Source organism: Mirounga angustirostris, unplaced genomic scaffold (assembly GCF_029215605.1).
Source record: "Mirounga angustirostris isolate CCGP_5_RB_7025 unplaced genomic scaffold, mMirAng1.0.hap1 SCAF_8, whole genome shotgun sequence".
Taxonomy (NCBI): Eukaryota; Metazoa; Chordata; class Mammalia; order Carnivora; family Phocidae; genus Mirounga; species Mirounga angustirostris.
This window is the reverse complement of record NW_026991716.1, coordinates 137,910,572-137,929,286: the sequence shown is the minus strand read 5'-3', so window position 1 is coordinate 137,929,286 and position 18,715 is coordinate 137,910,572.

The following is an 18,715-nucleotide window of genomic DNA, read 5'->3' as shown; positions in this document are numbered from 1 at the left end:
TCAGGAATGTCTGCCCTTTTGCAACGGGGTGAATAGATTTGCACACTGGTGGTGGTCCTCGAGGCTATCTCTGGGCATTCCCCTGCCCAACTCTGATGGTAATGGTAACTATCAACTCTGATGGTAATCTGATGGTAACGAGACATCAGGCAACAGCAACAGTCTGAGCAGGGCATGGTGACCAGGATTTCTAGCCCTTGGAGATGAACATCTGGGTCAGGCTACCAGGTAAGCTACCCAGACCAGGAGAGGGTAAGGGGAATCTAGAATGGATAGAAAAGGAGGGAAATGATGAACAGCCTGTGGCCTCAAGACTACCTGTGGCAAAGGAGACCAGTCTTACTCTTCCAAGTTTCCCCAAGAGACTAACGAGACTCCTAGAGCAGTTTCCAGATGAAGTCAAGTCACTAAATGAAGCAGTTGCCGAGAATGTGGGCTGAGGTGGATGATGATATGCTCTCCACATTCCCTGCTCACAGTCAAGGCCCTAACACATCTCCAGATGGAGGGAATGTTTTCTGCTGAAGGCTCACAACCAGGTGTGGTCCTTTGCTGAAGGAAGCTATCCCACCCGAGGCAACATCCCCTCCCCAGGGGCAGCCCGCATCCAAGGATGAGTTGAGGCAAAGATACAAAGGTTCCATCCTCTTACCTCATTAGGGACACACATGTGTATCCTAGTAAATATTTCACAACCGGTTCTCTAGGAAAAAAGCCCTGGCTTGTCATGTTGGGTGGTTTCCATGGTGTAAATACTCCCACTGTGGCCAATTTCAAGATCAAGCTGACATCACTGAGCGAGGAGCTGGAGGGGATGCACATAGTTGCTCCCACAAGCCAGGAGGAACCAGTTGGGTGCACCACTGCTCATCACTCAAAGGGCTCGTCTGGGTTTTAGAGCTGCCGTGGGTTGGGTTGAGACCCGGTGAAACCACATCGCATTCAACTTGTCCCTCCACCCAGTCCCGCATCCTCGTTCCCTCACAGGTGTTAGCTCTGAGACACTCCCCTGCACACCTGCTGGCGATTCTCCGTCACAGAGGGTATTTCCCAGGGAACCTGCGCTCCAATCATCCCTAGGACTTGGCCACTATGGGAGTCTGTCCTGGTCCTATTCTCTTCTCACTCCGTAGTCTTTCCCTGGGCAACTTCATGCTCTCCCACACTTGGCCATCACCTCTGAATCCGATGACACTACTCCACTCTGGACTCAGGAAAATAAATCTCCAGATCGCTATGGAAGCCAGACAGGTTTCACTGGTACTTAGCACTCAATGTACACAAAACAAACTCATTACCTTCCCCACCAACGTGCCTTTTCTTTGCACCCTCTCTTTCAGTAAATGATTCACCACCACCTTCCCAACAGCATACGATTTAAAAACAAAACAAAACAGGGGCACCTGGGTGGCTCAGTCGGTTAAGCGGCTGCCTTCAGCTCAGGTCATGATCCCAGGGTCGTGGGATTGAGCCCTGCATCGGGCTCCCTGCTCAGCAGAGAGCCTGCTTCTCCCTCTCCCTCTGCCTGCCGCTCTGCCTACTTGTGCTATCTCTCTGTCAAATAAATAAATTTTAAAAAAATCTTAAAAAAAATAAATAAAATAAAACAAAACAAAACAAAATCAACCTAGAACTGCCTTTAACAGCTCATTCACCCTAAACTCTTGCCAGTTCTCTGCTTGTCTCTGAAGGTCTGTCTCTGTACTCACATCCAGCCTCCACCTTACATAGGTCTGTATCCCCTTACCCCTCTTACTGCCCCGTCCTGATGGCTCCGAGGGTCTCTCTGATTCTCTTTGCTCGTCTCCCTGCCCACATGGTCTACACCAGCGACCTCCAAAGTGGGGTGCGCCTGTCAATCCAATGGAAAGCAAGGAGTACTCAGGCTTTTCTCTTTATTTTTTTCTGTTCCTTTTAACATGTGGCTTTTAATGTACATGCAATGCCTGTAAATGCTTATAATTTATAAATACTTTTACTGGAATACCTATTGTTCGATTCTTAGTGGTGCATGAAAGTTTATAGATCTCTCCATTCTTACTCCGGTGACCTTCTTACCACACCAATCCTCTCGTGTCCCACCCTGACTCAAAGATGTTTGGTGACTCCCTGGGCTCAAATGATCTCCCTCATTAGATCTTTCTCAATTTCCCATGCCATCATCCACTTCTTTCCCCGTTTATCCAGAGCTCCTAACACATATATATTTTTTTGCCTTATAATATAGAAATTGATGTGAAATGTCCTTATTCTCTGGCATAATTTAAGCTCATTGAGGATAGAGGCTATATTTATATTTTCCCCCCGGAACTTAGCACTTCTCCTTGCATATGGAAAATGAATGTTGGTTGAATGATTATCTTAAGTATCATATACCTCAAGGATTGATCCTAATAATATAGCTTACATCTAAATAATTGAGGTTTTTTTGGAGAGTGTAATGGTAGTAAATAAGACATCGTTCAGGTTTAAACACTCATCCTTTTTAGGAAAAGCCAAAGTGCTCTCTAGCAGTCGCTAGGCCACAGCAACAAAAAGAATTCACAGGAAGATGTTACCACAAGGTGGCAGAACAACATTACTCTTCAATATATGTATTTTCAGCTTGAATTCTCTTGGAAAATGTTATTAGTTTAGCAGTTAAGCTACCGTAGAACATGGCACATGTCCCCAGAAGAAAGTGCAGTAGGAGCTGAGGGGTCATCCACACCCCTTCCTGATGAGCCTTGACCTTTGCAAAAGGCATTAGATGACAGGAATGCCCATCTCCTGAGCCCATGAGATTCTGACTCAGAGGGTCTGGTCTCCTGCACGGACATGCCTAATGCATCCATCCCAGCATCAATACTTGTGGGGGTCAGGGGGCCAGGGAAGCTTCTAGTAACTTCCCTTCTGCACCAGGCACCTTCATAGACTCCAGAGGACCAAGCAGAAGCTGACATTTGATGATGTGATATGAGTACCCCCTGTATGACCCTGTATTTGTAAGCAACCCACATTCAGTCATCCAGGGTGCCCACCGTGTGGCTCATCACTAATGCTCTGTACCAAGCAGAATGCAGACAGCAAAGGAGTAAGTCTTTGGCTTTGACATTTGAGAGGCTGGTGGAGGTGTTCTTGGATTTTTTTGGAGGGGTTGGGGGTGTAGAATGCATGTGAGGAGTAGCAAGGCATTCTGCCCTTACCCTCTTTCCCCAGGACTAGGTTTCCCCCGGGCCTCTCCAGAGAGGGAAGCCCTGAGTAGATTATAGCGGAGCCCTGGGCTCTGCCCTCTCCATCCCTCAGAACCCCCAGATTGATTGGGGGAGATGAGATCAGAGAGGCCAAGAGCCACCTTTCTTGGTAGAGCCTGGAGGGACCAAGGGCCCCAGCAGAAGGACAGACAGGGCCCCCCACACTCCAGCATGACAAAACAAATGTCACCAAGGTCGAGGCACTGACTCATTGAATTTTCATGGCTACCCAATGAGCGAAATGATTTTAATCCCCGTTATTTTCAGGTGTGAAAACAAAGCTTCTGCCCTGGCTAGGAAATGGTGGGGCTGCGCTTCATGTCCAAGCAGTCTTCACTGCCTCCCTGAACGGGGTAGAAGGAAGCAAAGGAGGGTGGGGTCTGTAGGGAGCTGAGGTCACATGACCTGTGACTCAACTGTGAGTTGTATGGACCATCCCCCAAAGGCCAATCAAAACATCTGAACAACCCTAGCAAAGGTGAGACCCAGACCCTTCACCCCATCCATGCCCTACATAAACCTCAGTTACTCTGAGGAGAGGAACCAACCAAATGGATTGCTTTCTACTCTACAGGCCATGACACAAAGTAGAAATTAAATTCAGTACCAGGAAAGTAAAGAAAAAAGTCATTCCTATGTCTCTCACTCGGTAGACTAAGGAAAAGGAAGAAAACAAACACACCTCGAATACCAGCTCTAGCCCAGGTCCACCGATCCTCCCCACAGCAGCAAGGGTTAATAATCCCCCCTCCGTGTTGTGAACTGAGCACAGCCGGAGCAGAGGTCAAGGGCCGCAAAGGCAAAGGCCTTTACGCCAGAATCCAAACAAGATTTGTTCAGTGAAAGAATCACAGGGTATTTCCACTGAGCTTTGAAACACTGGGTATTAGAGGTCAAGCTGCCCAAGGCCACCATCTTAGAGATGAGGGCACTCAGCTCAGAGACGAAGTCCAGGCTGTTGGCTGCTGCGCATCCCCCCGCCCAGTGCCTCTGACCAACGGCTCCACAAAAGACTCAAGGCTCCAGAATCTCCTCTCATTCCGCACCAGTGACTCCTTCAGTTTGCAGCTTCTGGCACGGCCTTATCTCTGATTCTGATAAAGGGAGCTTTGCTGAAAACCTCTTGGCGGTTGTTCAGTAGAAGAATTTTTAAAATCTAGATAGCTTTATTGGGGTACCATTGGCATGCAGTAAATTACATATTGACATATAATAAACTGTCCGTTTAAAGCAATTCTTTCTCCATTGCATTGCCTTTGCCGCCGCCTTTTGTTTTTGCACTTTTGTCAAAAATCAGTTGTCGGTATACGCGTGAGTTTATTTCTGGACTCTATTCTTCTGATCTATTTGTCTATCATTATGCCAATACCACACTGTTGTGAGTACAACAATGCTTACTACTGTTTTGATTGCAGTAGTGGAATTTAAGGTGTGATGAGAAGCTTAAAAAAAAGGCCCCAAGGTCCACTCCATCCTAGAGAGTCTGCATCTCCCTCTTTCCTTCCCAGGACAAAGAGGAAACTTGCATTCTCTTCCCAGAGCTCAGCACAGTCCACCTTTTGCTTAAATGGTCTTAGAACAGCCACCACACACGTTGCAGCAGAGAATATTCTGGGCTAATGTAGAGAATATAAGTGGTGGGATCTCTGCAGAAAATTTACCTCCAAGAGAGGGAGAAGTGTTCTCCTATAGCAACAAGGACTGTTGGTGTTCCTAGCACCGTGTCACCCAGCTGGACACTTGCTAGCCATTTCTATAAAGATTGGCAGACAGGGAGACTGAAGTTAACCATTAAAATAAAATTTGAGAATTAAGAATTTATTGTACCTGCCGCCTTCTCTCCCCTTTCCTCTTCCAGCGTTACTCCTAATCTCTCTGCTTTGAAAATTTTGACCGAGTTATGCACTAAAAAGGAGGTAGAAGAAAGGACCTCTCTCTTCTTACACACTAGGAGCATGGTATTGAAAACTGTGGGGGCCTGGCAACAGCCACCGGAGAGTTTGAACAAAAAGTTAGGGAAATAGCGTGTATGGAATCTCTCTGTACTATCTTCACAAACTGTAAATATAAAACTATTCTAAAATTAAAATGTTATTTTTAAAAAGCCAGAGTAGCCATTTGAAAGAAAAGTTAGAGAAAGGGAAGGTTTACTAAAACTGCTTAAAAATAACACGGCAGTTCTAAAAAGTAATCATCCTCTTTGTTTATTATCTTCTCAACTGAAAAATGACCATTAACCTTCAACCTTCCAGATGCTCCTATTTGATTGGGTATTTATTTATTTCTTCAAGCTGTAAGATGGTCTTTAGATGCCCCCACGAAACAGCGTGAGAGTGTTTTGGTTTCTCCCCACCCTTCTGGGTGCAAACAGCCTTCCATCTGTTCCTTTTCTCCCCAACCCAGATTGCGTCATTTTTCCTGGTTTAATCAGAGATAAGAAGAATAGATGTTGAAAGTCTCCTCAAAGGAGAGTCCAGAGATGCTCTGCGCTGGTGGAAGGTATGAAACCATGGGAATTCAAAGATGAGAACTTCAGGCTGTCGTCATGTATCACCACTGTACTGACATAATAAAGATGGAGGACATATGAACATCCATTCCATGGCCTGGAAATCAGGGTCTCCTATTGACAAAGGCATTTCACTGAAGAGTATCCTACTAATGGGATAATCCCACATATGGATAAAGACAAAAACACAGGGATCTGTCACCCACTAACACCTGGATACAGCTTTGCCCAGGAGGGAGGCCATCCGGTAAACACAGGTGTCAAAATGAAAGCAAAAGCCTTGGAAACTGAACACAATAATGCCTACTACTGAGCGGAATTCCATTAATGTCAAGTCTATCTGAGATCTCATCATAGAAACCCATTACCAGTAAAAATCACAAGGAGCTAAAGATGAGATGATTGCATAGTGTGTAAAGGGTAGTGTTAGTCCAAGACTTTGAGGTACTTACCAGTACGATGGGGAAGGCATTAAATATTCACTCACAGGTCAGGTTAATCCTGACCCTTGGTGACCCCCATGGAAACCTACCTCCTGGGGTTCACATGTATGTGGGAGCAAGATTTTTTGTAGCCAAGAGATTATGGCAGAGGTGATGGGATATCACTCCATGATTAGGTTACCATATGTGTGTATAAGACTCTGTCTTGCTAGCAGACATGCTGGACTCTTCCTCACTGGTCTTGAAGAAGGCACCATGAAGTCAATGGCCATGGTGGACAAACCCATGTGGCAGAGAACCATGAGTAACCTCTATTTGCGGAGAGCAGCCTCAAGCAAGGAACTGAAGGCTTAGCTCTGTGACAAGAAATAAATCAATTCTGCCAACAACCAAAGGACTGTGGGGGCTGGCCCTTCTCCAACAGAGCCTCTGATGATCCTACAGCCTTGGCCAACACCTTAACTCTAGCCTGGTGAGATGCTGCAGCCTAGAACCCAGCTAAGCCATGACCAGACTCCTAACCCCCTGAAACTCTGAGATTATAAATAAATGTGTGTTGTTTTAAGCTGCTATGTGTGATGATTTGTGATGCACCAATAGCTACCTCATACACAGAGTAAGATATACTTTTATGTGTTAGTCACTTATACTTTAAAATATAAAAATTTTGTTTCCCTTCATGCTCTGAGAGGCATCTCTCCCCACTCTCACTGCCATAGAGGGGACCCTGAAATCCAAGCTTGTGATAGACCCCATCTGAAATACATGGTGGTAGAAAAGGTGTGGTTCCATTCAAAAAACAAAACAAAACAAAACAGGGTCCCATGACTAGAAGAAAAAGAAGGCAGGGAGTGAATACCATAAAAATAATAATTTCCCACCTGAGAGTCCAACCCATTTAATGTGACAGAGGAAGAAATAGGCCCAGAGAGGTGAATGGCTTCCAAAGTCACCACTCCACACAGGGTCAGAAGCAAAACTCTTCACCCATCCTTAATCCAGCACTCTCATCACTAGACCAAATTGTATGACGAATGTTCTGGATGATCTTATTTCTCTGTTCTTTTAAACTATTTAGGAATATTTATTCAGAAAGAAAGCATTAAAATCGAAGTGAAATAATTAGTGAAGATAAACAAAAGTTTTAAAAATCCAACCATGGAATCAAACTTGTTATTTGGAAGAGGAATTCCCATTTGGCTGCCCTTTTAAAACATTTCCAACTGGTTTGTGCATACTTAGGACTTTGAATTACTCCCACAATCAAGAACAACAGAATAGAAAACATGAACCTGTTAAAGAAAGAGAAAAAGAATTCAGTGTTTGGCTTCCACTCCCTACCTGCCCCCACTTTTTTCCTTACATGTATAAACTCTTGGAGGTCTTCTCATATAAAGAGATGGAAATGTAGGCTCTCTCACTGGAAGAAAGCTTTGAGCTTATAGAATCAACCGCTCTCCTTTCCTCACCAATGAACGAGTAGGTGGAGGGACCCGTTCTGGGGGGCTCCGGGGCTGGAACACGGGGCCAGGGGCTCTGTCATGCTTCCTTCCTTCGTCATGTGATGTCTGTCGGGCCCAACTGTGTTCCAGGAGTTCCGGGAGATTCCAAGGGCAGCGGTAGGTGTGTAAGTGGCTTCCTGAGGTCAGAACACAGCTGCTCAGTGACCCCACGGTGGCTCTGGTGCCCTCAAAGCAGCTGCATCATGGAAGGAGGCCCATACAAGTCCTAAATAGCATGTTGCTGGTCAGGGCCTCGGAAAATAGCTTCTGGCATTTGCTTCCTGCATTGCCTTCCCCTTTTTATTTCAGCAGGCAGGCTCTTAAGGATGGCGCCGATTCCACAAAGGCCAAGGGAGCAGAGGAGGACAGAGGTAGCCGACAGAGGAGAGAAAGTACAATGCCAAGTCTTGCTGTCTGGCTCAGAGCTGAGCAAACTCTGTGAGTCTCTGCTTCTCCCATAGACAGCTGAAGTGCCGATGGCTGCCAGCACACTCACCATGGGGAGCAAGTGGAAAGGCGTATGGGTGAGAGCGTGTCCAAGGTGTTCTGTAAATGCATGGGTGCTGGTTTGAGCCAATTCTACCTCCATAACCACTTCTCCCCTGCAGTTGAGGCCCCGAGGGCTTCGATGTCATAACAACTGGCCCCATACAGTGCTTGCCGTGTGTCACAGTCTAAGTGCTTGCCATAGGGTAGCACTTGATTCTCACAACCACATATGCGGTGAACACGATTATAATCCTCCCCGCTGTACGGCTGAGGAAACTGAGTCGTGGAAGGTGAGGCACCAGTTCAGAGTAACTAGCTGGTGTGATCGTAGAGTCAGAACACAGACTCAGGCAAAAGGTCTAGGGTGCATACGCCTCATTGCCACGTTCTCTCAGATCATTGACGTGTGCCAGAGGAAGGGACCAAGCAGCCCAGGGACCCATCCTCCCACTCTTCCTTCCTCCATTCTCCACTACTAGTCCCCCAGCCCTCTTCAGTTCTGGGACTCCTTTGTCTTACTCCCAGATTCCCGGACTCCAACCCTCCCTGAACCCCTTCCATCATCACCTCTGTTGGGTCACCTGCCTTCTTGGTGCCCACTGAGCACCTGTAGCCTTCTCTCAATTGGTCCCAGCCCCACCCAGCAGCCTGCAGATGCTCCACCTGGCCCAGAGCCTGTCTAGATGGGGAGGTGGGAAGATTGCAATTGTTGATCATTTGGCAGAGAAGGTTTCTTGGTGGCCCGTTGCAGCCAATATAGCATGATCAGACATAAAATACCTGACCATGCCAATGTCAGCGTGATGCTAGCCAACGATTGCATGGAACTTACCAAGAGATCTGCAACCCTGGTGGTGAGTTGCCTTTCAGGTAAGCCCCAGGAGGAAAAAGAGACACAGCACCAGAAAAAAATCATACTTGAGTTCTGACGAGCTGTAACAGATTCTGTAAAATGTTCTGATGAGACCGTGGGGGGAGAAGGAGCTGAGGAATGGAGCATTTCCTTTCCAGCATCTGTGAAAGCAGGATCTTTGGCATCAGGTCAAGCTGTGGGCTGCACAGTAGAACCACAGTGCACTCCCTCCAAATCACTTATAGGAACGCATTCTTCCTTTTGTTGAAACAGTCTTTTGAGTTCATGTGAACTCAAAAGACTGTTTTGGAAAAAAAAAAAGGACAATCTCTTTTTTTTCCAGTTTTCAGCCTCAGAGGTTTGGTGCATTTCCTATTGCTGTTCAATACATTTTGTAAGTGGAGATCTCTATTCCTTGCAGCAATGCTTGGAAATCCACATCTGATGTTCCAGTAGCAGTAGCTTCCAGCTCTGTCTGGAGATATTGGCCAGGACACGTCCTCATGGCCTGGCCACACAGCCTCTCCTCATTCCTAACCAGTGAGCCACCCACTGAGATGCTGTGGGTGCGGTTAAGTTTGGTTGTATCTGATGAAGTGGGACCAGAAGCAGCAAGAGATGTGTGTGACCTACACTGGCAAGTAGGGCTCAAGATGAGCCCTACCCCACCAAGTGATGGGGTCCTTGAGCCCCAGACCTAGCTGCCTGGGCCGTCTGGCTGGAGGAGCCACCATGTACTGCAAGGTCACCAGTTGGCTTCCAGTATGGCTGACCCAGCGGTGTCCCTTTCTCCTCCGTGTCCACGTGCATACCTGCAAAGGTATTTGCTTGACTGAAGGGCATGACCTTCTCAGAGAAGATCCCTTCTTGGATCAAGAATAACCTTCAGAGATACATATTGAAGTATCCATGGGGGACACAGTATGGGGATTTGCTTTAACATAAGTACAAACGATGACACTGAAATGAACTGACGTAAAGGAAGATGAGCCGCAGAATGTCGACAACTGTTGCAGCTAAGCATTGACTTCATGGGAATCCACGATACTGTTTTCTCAATGTTTGTCTATATTTGAAATTTCCCATAAGAAAACTTTTTTTTTTTTAAGTAGATGTCAAGTTCCCACATTGGTGTAAAAAGGTGGAGACACCTCTGAAGGACTGGGAGCCCAGCGTTTCCTGCTGACATGAGTAGAATATTGCAGGGAGTGTTCTCACACTACGTGGCATGGTGACTTATTTTTGCCTGAGTAGGTCAGTTGTTGGAGATAAGGATTCACGTTCATAACTTGATGTGGCCATGTAATACAGACAGACAGACCACAGACGGCGCTCGAATCTGGTGTTTTTTCACCCGTGCTCTGTGGAAGTCCAGGGCTTCTGAGGAGATGCTTCAGAAGCTCTGAACCAACCTGCCGTGAGCACCTGAGGCACAGCAGGGTGTGGCAGTGAAGGGGACGCTCTGATCCCTGTCCTCGTGCAGTCCACACCGTGGGAGGAGGTGGGGGTGGACAAAACAGATTCGGACATCCATGGTGACGTGGAGAAAACAAAGCAGGGAAGGGCGATGGGTTACACTAAGGCGAAGGGTCATACTGTCCCCAGCCTCCCTCTAGAGCCCCCCCAGCTCGCAGACCCTCAGAGGGAGCTACCAGCAAAGCAGTATGTGTTTGCAGAGCCCCCGCATCACACGGCTGAGAGCAGGAGGGGGTTGTTGACAGACAACAACGTAGTGATGCCCAGAGGGCTCCCTGTGACCCCTGTACTGGGGCTCACCCTGTTGAATGCATAAGACAAAATTTACTGTTTTTTTTTTAAAGATTTTATTTATTTATTTGACAAAGAGACACAGCGAGAGAGGGAACACAAGCAGGGGGAGTGGGAGAGGGAGAAGCAGGCTTCCCGCAAAGTAGGGAGCCCGATGTGGGACTTGATCCCAGGACCCTGGGACCATGACCTGAGCCGAAGGCAGATGCTTAACGACTGAGCCACCCAGGCGCCCCAAAATTTACTGTTTTAACCATTTTTCAGTGTACGTTCGGTGGCATTAAGAACATTCACAGTGCTGTACAAGCGTCACCCGCCATCCATCTCCAGAACTTCTTCATCTTCTCAAACCGAAACTGTGCCCACTAAGCAACGATTCCCCATCTCCCCCTACGCCCGGCCCCCGCCCCTGGCAACCACCATTCTACTTACAGCCTGTATGGATTTGACTATTCTAGGGACCTCATATACATGGAATCATATAGTATTTGTCCTTTTGTGTCTGGCTTATTTCACTTAGCAAAATGCTTCATAGTTCATCCAGATTGTAGCAGCTGTCAGAATTTCATTTCTGGGGCACCCAGGGTGGCTCAGTCGGTTAAGTGTCTGCCTTCAGCTCAGGTCGTGATCCCGGGGTCCTGGGATCGAGCCCCGCATCGGGCTCCCTGCTCTTCAGGGAGTCTGCTTCTCCCTCTCCCTCTGCCCCTCCACCCACTTGTTGTCTCTCTCTCAAATACATAAATAAATAAAATCTTTTTTTTTAAAGATTTTATTTATTTATATGACAGAGAGAGACAGCGAGAACAGGAACACAAGCAGGGGGAGTGGGAGAGGGAGAAGCAGGCTTCCCGCCGAGCAGGGAGCCCGATGTGGGACTCGATCCCGGGACTCCAGGATCATGACCTGAGCCGAAGGCAGACGCTTAACGACTGAGCCACCCAGGTGCCCCTAAATAAAATCTTTTTTAAAAAGATGGGGCACCTGGGTGGCTCAGTTGGTTAAGCAACTGCCTTCAGCTCAGGTCATGATCCCGGGGTCCCGGGATGGAGTCCCACATCGGGCTGCTTCTCCCTCTGCCTCTGCCTGCCACTCCCCCTGCTTGTGCTCTCTCTCTCTCTGTCAAATAAATAAAATAAAATCTTAAAAAAAATTTTTTTAATTAAATAAATAAATAAATAATTTAAAAAAAGAAATGACTAAAATTCCATTGTATGGATATACCACACTTTGTTTATCCATTCATCTCTTGTTGGACATTTGAGTTGTTTCTACTTTTTGGCTCTTGTGAAGAATGCTCTTATGAACTGAGTGTACAGATACTGTTTGAGTCCCTGCTTGCTCTCGTACTCAAATCCAATTGGGTCGGGGCCCCGCATCGGGCTCCCTGCTCCGCGGGGAGCCTGCTTCTCGCTCTCCCACTCCCCCTGCTTGTGTTCCTGCTCTCGCTATCTCTCTCTCTGTCAAAAGAAATAAATGAAATCTTAAAAAAAAAAATCGAGCTGGGTAGATACGTAGGAGTGGAGCTGTGGGATCCTATGCTAGGTCTAAGTTAACTCAGGAACCACCATGCTATTCTGCACAGTTGCTGTACCATGTTGCATTCCCACCACCAGTGCAGCAGGGACCTGAAGCCAGCATCCATCTCGTCAGTTCAGATGAAAGAATGAACGCTAGTGGTCCTATCGTCCCAAGCACAGCTGGACTGGGCAGGAAACATGCAGACCTAGGCCCAGGAGATAGGAATGCTTGCTAATCATTCAAAGGAACATGAAGGAACACAACCCCACTAGCTTATGCAAATACAAGTGGTCAGTTTAGGTACATACAAGCAGCTGACAAGCACTATCCTAACCACATAATCACCAGGTGTACCTAATGAAATCTCTAACATAGGAAATACAGATATTTTTCATATTCCAAGCGTCTTGACATAGAACAGAGCTCCATGGGACGAGACAGAGTGGCACCATAAGTAACTAAGTAACATCTGTTAACATGACTTCATGAGCCTCCAACCAATGGCACCCACCTTCTCTGGAGACCCCTCCCCCAGATTTTGCCCTTACTTGTAAGCCCTTGGGGAGTTCAGGACCTTGAGCATTAGCTCTCATTCTCCTGGGTGGCACCACACCAATAAATAGCCTTTCCTCACTGTAAAGCTCAGTGTCGGTCCTTTACCAGCTTGCTTCACATCGGGCAGACAAACTCTTGCTGGACTCATTCCAGTTCTAACTTCTCCACATCCCTGCCAACACCAGGTAGTTTCCATGTTTTTTACAACAGCCATCCTCGTGAGTGTGGAGTGACCCATCATGAATTTTGACGTGAGTTCAATGTGAAAACACATCTTCAAAGTGTTCTTGTCAAGATGGTGCCTCAGTTGTCACCCCCACAAGCTTCCGGTTGTCCCAGCTCTTCTCTCCTTTCCCAACCAGTTTGGTTTGTTGGCTTTGGCAGCTTTGGCATTTCTCAGAAGAGGGTTTGTACCTTCTTAGTAGAATGAGATCCACAAAACGTGAGATGAGAGATGAAGAAAGAAACGAAGAAAGCACTTTCTACCTTCTTCGATGTCTGCAAATATGAACGCTGACAGCAGAGAGAGCCCTTCCCAACCTCATCTGAGCCAACACTAGAGGGGCCCTGTAGTGACTGAACCTTGTCAGGAACCAACCTGAATGTCCAAAAATCAAATTGTGCTACAACCACAGAATATCATTTTATGCTGCCATTACAAATTATGCTTCTAAGACATATTTAATAACACAGGAAAATTGTATGATTTAATTTAAGGTGCAAGAAGGTGAATACAAAACAATAATGATGCTAAATATAAATATGCCTTAAAAAAGACTAAGAAGAAGTACATAAAAATGTTAATAGTTATTTCTGGTATGGGTCACTTTTAATTCTCTATATTTTTCTACTTCTCAGATCCTCTATAATAAGCATTTAATATCTTTTAATTAGAAAAAAAACATGATTAAGCAAACACACCAGTGGCTGCAGTAGATGCACCAAAGTGGCTGTTAGCCAAGGGGAGCACGTGGAACAGACTGGGATTTGGCCAGGGAAAAGTAAGGACATAGACAGCGGCTGAGAAGATGCAACTATTTTTGTTACTGTTGCCATGGTTACCTGAGCCCTTGTTTGGCTCTCTGGGCTGGTGTGGTGTGGACAGGCAAGGCAAGGAGAGTTTGCACGAAGACCCCCAGCTCACTGCCATCCTTAACAGAGAAGGCTCCAGAATTAGGAAAAGCAACATTAGCTATTAAGAGGTTTACTCATTAGGGACCCTCCTCTTTTCTCTCTGCAGTTGTCATATAAATGGGCCTAAAATGGTCCCTGTTTTGTTTTCTCCTTCACAGAAACCAGGACTGTTAGCTCAAAGCCCAAACTAAAATTCTTATACTCAGTTGCTTTGCATATAGTCCCAATAAACATTAGTTTTCACCATTCAGAGCCTACCCACTTGATATACTCTTTGAAACTGAACCCAGCATCTCCTAGCCATGGATAAGAAAACCATGTAGCTATAAAAGAACCTGCATCAGTCAAGGTTCTCCAGAGAAACAGAACTAATAAAAAGATTTTATTTATTTGTTTGTTTGTTTATTTAAAGGAATTGGTGCATGCAGTTATGGAGGCTGAGAAGTCCCGGACCTGCAGGTGGGAAGCTGGAAACCCAGGTCAGACAGTAGTGTAACTTATAGGTCAAGTGCAAGTCCAAAGGCAGGAGAAGACAATGTCCTAAGCTGAAGACAGGCAGAGAGCAAATTCTCCTCCAACAGATTGACTGAGGTCCACCCACATCAGGGAGGGCAATCTGCTTCACTCGGGCTATCGATTCAAATATTAATCTCATCCAGAAACATCCTCAGAGAAACTCCCAGAACCACATTTGGCCAAAAATCTGAACATCTTGCGATCCAGTCAAGTTGACATATATAATTAACTGTAAAGACCCCAAAATGCTATTGCCCTTGGAGGCTCTCCCACCCAGATTCTCCCCCACCCCTGCTGCTGAGTGATATTACCTGGGCATGTAAGTCCCCTCTCTGATTCCCCCTGCCCTGTGAGTTCCCAAGCCCTCTTCTGGGTGGTGACACAGTGCCTGCTGTCCCTGGAGGTTCTCCTGCCCAGAGGGACCACCCTGCAAGCAACCTGACCAAGTGCCACCCAGTAAAGCTAGTTGTGCAACACTGCCACCCAATGGTCCTGTCTCTTCCTTGATCAGCCTAGAATCCCTCAAGCTGACAATAATCATTGTATCGTGGAAGAACTTTTGTATGACCCTTCCTGCCCTTGTGCAAACTCTTGGGAAGAGTTTGACATCACCATGCTTTCCTGCATCAAATCTGTCACCATGTTCCTTGAATTTCTTATCCCTAGCCCAAGGAATTCTGAAGGGTGTGTTGGGGAGAAGCAGGCAAGTTGGATGAAGTATTCTGTCTCCACCTTCTTAGCTTCTCTCAATCAAATTCATAAAGTCAAAGCTTAAACTCAAACTACACTAAGACCTTTAGTGGCCCCCAGCACTGAGAAGGTTAATGTGCCCACCACCTGCCCTCTATGCACCTCAAAGTGAGAACAACACTAAACCATAAAACTCAAAACTTATATGTGAGCTGAAGTTAATAATTTCTAGATTTTTCTGACTTTTTTGCAAAATGCTAAATAATTTTATGAAAAATAAATGTTTTATTCAAAAAATATTTTGTTGGGGTGCCTGGCTACCTCAGTCTGTAGAGCACGCAACTCTTGATCTCAAGATTGTGAGTTCAAGCCACATGTTGGGCATGGAGCCTACTTTTTTTTTTTAAGATTTATTTATTTTATTTTAGAGAGAGAACACAGTAGAAAGGGGCAGAAAGAGAGGGAGAGAGTCTCAAGCAGACTCTACACTGCGTGCAGAGCCCAAAGCTGGGCTCGATCTCACCACCTGAGATCACGACCTGAACCGAAACCACCGAAACCGAGAATTGGGTGTGTAACTTACTACACCACCCAGGCGCCTGATGGAGCCTACTTTTAAATATATATATTTTTGGGACACCTGTGTGGCTCAGTCAGTTAAGTGTCTGCCTTCAGCTCAGGTCATGATCCCGGGGTCCTGGGATGGAGTCCCGCATCAGGCTCCCTGCTCAGCGGGGAGCCTGCTTCTCCCTCTGCCTCTCTCTTTCTCTCTGTCTCTCATGAATAAATAAATAAAATTTAAATATATACATTTTTTTGTTTTGCTTTGTTTTTGATTCCTGACTTATTGATACACTTAGCCTATGGAGAAATCTTGTACTGCTTACACTCGAGCATGATACAAAATGTAGACTCTCTGAGGCAAGACCATATTATTTATTTATGTTTACCATGGTACATGGTTTGTAGAAGATACTCAATAAATGTTTGAATTGATTTGAATAGATAAGGTAGAGAATTATAATGACCATTTTAAAACTACATACTATAGATGACTGTATTTTTCTTCCAACTGACCTCAAGAAATTGGAATAATATGGAGAGTATTGTACTCTACTCATTGTTGTATCTTTTTAATAAGAAAAAAATTATAAAAAATATCAGAAGGGAAAAATTCTTCTTGCACAATCCATGAAAGAAATGTTTGGTAAACTGGACATCATTAAAATTAAAACTTGCTTTGTGAAAGACAATGCCAAGAAAATGAGAAGACTAGCCCTAGAGTTGTGGAGGAAATATTTGCAAAAGATACTTCTGACAAAGAACTATTATCCAAAGTATAAAAAGAACTCTTAAAACTCAACAATAAGAAAACAGACAACTTGATTTAAAAATGGGCCAAAGACCTTACCAGACACCTCACTAAAGAAGATATGCAGATGGCAAACAAGTATATGAAAAGATGCTCTACATCATATGTCACCAAGGAAATGCAAACTAAAACAACAATGAGATGCCACAGCTATTAGAATGTCCAAAATCCAGAACACTGACCACACCAAATGCTGGTGAGAGTGTGGAGCAACAGGAACTCTCACTGATTGCTGGTGGGCATGCAAAAGAGTACAGCCACTTTGGAAGACAATTTAGCAGTTTCTTACAGAACTAAACATACTCTAACCATACAATCCAACAGTTGCACAACCGTGGTATTTACCCAAAGGAGTTAAAAACTTATGTCCACACAAAAATCTGCAGTATGTAGTTTTACTCATAATTTCCAAATCTTGGAAGCAACCAAGATGTCTTTTGGTAGGTGAATGGATAAATACATTATGGTACTTCCAGACAATAGAATATTATTCAGTACTAAAAAAAAAAAAAAAAAAAAAAAAGAGCTTTCAAGCCATGAAAAAACAGGTAACCTTAAATACAAATTACTAGGTGAAAGAATCCAATATAAAAAGGCTATATACAGTGTGATTGTGATGATACTACATTCTGGAAAAGGCAAAACTGTAGCTACAGCAGCAGAAGAAAAAATGGTGGCTGTCTGGGGCTTGGGGGAGGCAGGAAGAGGCAACACACAGAGGATTTTTAGGACAGTGAAAATACTCTGTATGATTCTATAATGATGGGTACGTCATTATGCATTTGCCTAAGCCCATAGAATGTACAACACCAAAACTGAGCTATAATGTAAACTTTAGACTGATTAGGATGTGTCAATCTAGGTTCATGAGCGCTAATCAATGTACCCTATGGTAGGGGATGTTGGTAATGGGGAAGCCTGTGCATGTGTGAAGCAGGGGGCATATAGGAAATCTCTGTACCTTCCCCTAAATTTTGTTGTGAACCTAAAACTACTCTAACAAAATAAAGTGCTAAAAAAAAAAGTCCTTCTTAACCAAACATTCAATATTTCTAAATTTAAAGAGTGAGATTTTTTTTTAAAGCTCAGATCTCTATTTGGTAAAAGGAGGCTGCACTATTATATAACACTTTCTGTTGCCAAAACCCAATGTAAGTTAACTACCAGGTCAGAATTGTACCTTTAAAATATCTGAAACAATTTTTGGATCAGTGAAAGGACAGAAGGCAACTGAACTCTAATCTTTCATTTGTCTTGTTATTTGGTAATTAACAAATATATTTAGAAATGCTCTTTCCTTCAGAAAAATATTATGCTAGAGGAAGAGTTAGTATTCCTCATAAAAAGATGACAAACAGAACTTGTAAAATCTATTTACAGCATTTTCAGCAGAAAACTAAAGAATAATTTATTTGGCTTATTAAGCCCAGCCTATCTCTGAAAGCCAACAAAACTCTAAACTCCTGAGTTTTTAAATGTCAGAACCCTGTGATGAAATGTCTTGATATCTACAATCTGTCTGAGGTTATTATCTGCAGAAATGTATTTGCTTCTGCCAAATATATTATTCCCTAAAACTCTGGGCGGTTGGGATTTTCTCTTTGTTGGAAGTGACACTAAAATAAGTTCTGATCTTGGGACTCCTGGAGGGGTACACCCTGGCAGGGGAGAGGAAACCTTCCAAAACTGCAGTTTAGTCTCAAATCAGCTCAATTCATGGTTGGATAAAGGTGATCAGATTTAACTCTATCTGCCTCACCAAAGTTTGCTGTGAACCCCCTCTGGAGGAAAATAACATCATCCAGAACTTCTATACTGTTCTTAACCTGGGGTCCATGGACCCCAAGATCCTTTGGGTTGCAATTAAATATAATTGATTTCTTTGTAATTCCATGCATGTTATTTTCCTCATTTAAAAATATTCTTCTAAGAAGGAGTCCACAGGCTTCACTAGACTAACAAAGGGGTCCTGAAACACAGTTCTCATGTACAATGTCCAGAACTCAGCCAAAAATTACCGGGCATACAAAAAAAAAAAGACCAAGAGTAAAATTCTGTTGCATTTTTATACACTAGCAATAGTTAGGAAGCAAAATTAAAACAAAACAAAACAAAAACCCCACCATTTATGAGA